The 2,500-nt window shown below is 52.2% G+C and overlaps 1 pseudogene; it reads left to right on the top strand.

Annotated features, from left to right (window-relative positions):
• LOC143175631 (large subunit ribosomal RNA) overlaps nucleotides 1–2,500 on the top strand; it is a 6,568-nt pseudogene that overhangs the window by 1,817 nt on the left and 2,251 nt on the right.

Below are 2,500 nucleotides of genomic sequence, written 5' to 3'. Positions count from 1 at the left end.
TAGTAGCAAATACTCCAGCGAGGCCCTGGAGGACTGACGTGGAGAAGGGTTTCGTGTGAACAGCCGTTGCACACGAGTCAGTCGATCCTAAGCCCTAAGAGAAATCCTATGTAGATGAGGTGTTTTTTTATTTTATACACGATCAATACGAGAGAGAGAGACAAAAAGTACACACCCATCGGGCGAAAGGGAATCCGGTTTCTATTCCGGAACCCGGCAGCGGAACCGCATACCATTCGGGCCCTCGTAAGAGTGTTCGTCGGGGTAACCCAAAATGACCTGGAGACGCCGTCGGGAGATCCGGGGAGAGTTTTCTTTTCTGTATAAGCGTTCGAGTTCCCTGGAAACCTCTAGCAGGGAGATAGGGTTTGGAACGCGAAGAGCACCGCAGTTGCGGCGGTGTCCGGATCTTCCCCTCGGACCTTGAAAATCCAGGAGAGGGCCACGTGGAGGTGTCGCGCCGGTTCGTACCCATATCCGCAGCAGGTCTCCAAGGTAAAGAGCCTCTAGTCGATAGATTAATGTAGGTAAGGGAAGTCGGCAAATTGGATCCGTAACTTCGGAATAAGGATTGGCTCTGAGGAGCGGGGCGTGTCGGGCTTGGTCGGGAAGCGGGTCTGGCTGACGTGCCGGGCCTGGGCGAGGTGAACATGTACGGCAACGTGCAGGGATCCGAGCTCGGTCCCGAGCCTTGGCCTCCCGCGGATCTTCCTTGCTGCGAGGCTTTCGCGTAGCGTTCGTCCTCTTCGGCCGCCATTCAACGCTCAGCTCAGAACTGGCACGGACTAGGGGAATCCGACTGTCTAATTAAAACAAAGCATTGCGATGGCCCCCGCGGGTGTTGACGCAATGTGATTTCTGCCCAGTGCTCTGAATGTCAACGTGAAGAAATTCAAAAAAGCGCGGGTAAACGGCGGGAGTAACTATGACTCTCTTAAGGTAGCCAAATGCCTCGTCATCTAATTAGTGACGCGCATGAATGGATTAACGAGATTCCCTCTGTCCCTATCTACTGGGGTATACAGGTGCACAGCTTCATTCTGGCACAGCCAACCTCTCCTCCACGTGGTGTACCCTGGGAAACTTTCGAGTTTGCCAACGAGGCTCTGGCGCGACTCTCCTGCGAGCGTCCGGGCGGTATTTTATACCGTACGGACCGCGGAGTCGTCAAATACCGTAGCCGGTATGTCTAGCAACGACCCACTGGGGACATCCACCCAGTGGTACGCGAAGCATAACCGGTCGGGGGGCTTGCCTTAACCGGCCGGTCCGCGAGGAGATAAACCTCTCTAATAAATCCGAAACCTTAAGTTATGGTGCGCGGCGAAGGGGTGCGGGCCGTCCTTGCGATGGTCTGTGGTTGGTGGGTGCACCAACCCTTAGCGGCCAACCTCGAGGCACCTGGCGAACCTCGTTGTATTCAGCCTTCCCTCCTGGAAAGGGCGTCACCCGGGAGGGTGACTTCAATTCGTCCCAACTCGTGGGAAAAATATGGGAAAATCTAAAACTAAAACCAAACATACAAACATATGGCCGAATGAGGAGGTCTTTAAGGGCCTTATTGAGAGCGAAGAGACCCTGATATCTGAAGGGGAGGATTCACCCCTCCCTGACACTATCAGGATTGATCTGGATGGCTTCCTTGCGGGGCCAAGCCGAAAAAGAAGGATACAGAAGCCGGAAGGTTCCGAATCGGAATCCGGCGAAGAAGAGAGAAACAGGCAACCCAAAAGGCGGCCAAAGGGAAGAACGCCGTTTGAGCGGCTTACAAAGTGGGCTACGTTGGTACTGAATTCATTGCCACGCTATGGAATCAGCCAACAGATTATTGAAAGTGGAAACTTTGCCACCCTCCGTAGTGCATTGGACGATGCCTGGAAACAGATAGAGTCCGATGACACCTACGAGGATGTACAAGGAAGAGAAAAGGAACTATCTGAGAAGCTTGAAAAAGCTGAGAAGGAAATAAAAGATCTCAAGGATCAGAGATCTGTAGCTTGTAAGAGGCTACATAAGAGGATTGAGGATGCCGAAGGGCGGGCTCAATCTCTCTTAGAAGGAAAAGAAACTGAAAGCGAGGAACTACATAAGAAGCTTGAAGAAGCCGAAAGGCTGATTCATGCTCTCTTAGGAGAAAGAGAGACAGAGAGCGAGAAATTGCACAAGAAGCTTGAGGAAGCCGAAAGGCGGATTCAAGCCTTGGAAAAAGAGAAGGCATGTGCATGTGCCAAACCAAAGCCAAAGGCTTTGGAAAAGAAACCGTCCACGGCGGCAAGTACGCCAAAGAGGAAGGACATGGTCAAGTCCTACGCGACTGTGACCATGTCTAAGAAAGACATAATAGAGAAGGGACCGACACGCCATGTCGTGACGGTCTACCTAAAAGACAACAACTCCGATTGGGAGCAGACAAGAAAGGCTATGGCGCGAGGCTTTAGACCTACACAAGAGAAACTGCAGGTTAAGGCAGTGAAAAAGATAAGTAAAGGAGGCCTCCTCG

The sequence above is a fragment of the Nomia melanderi genome, unplaced genomic scaffold (assembly GCF_051020985.1).
Source record: "Nomia melanderi isolate GNS246 unplaced genomic scaffold, iyNomMela1 scaffold0143, whole genome shotgun sequence".
In the NCBI taxonomy this organism is placed as follows: Eukaryota; Metazoa; Arthropoda; class Insecta; order Hymenoptera; family Halictidae; genus Nomia; species Nomia melanderi.
Note: the sequence above shows the minus strand (reverse complement) of the source record. Positions and strands in the feature narration are given on the sequence as shown.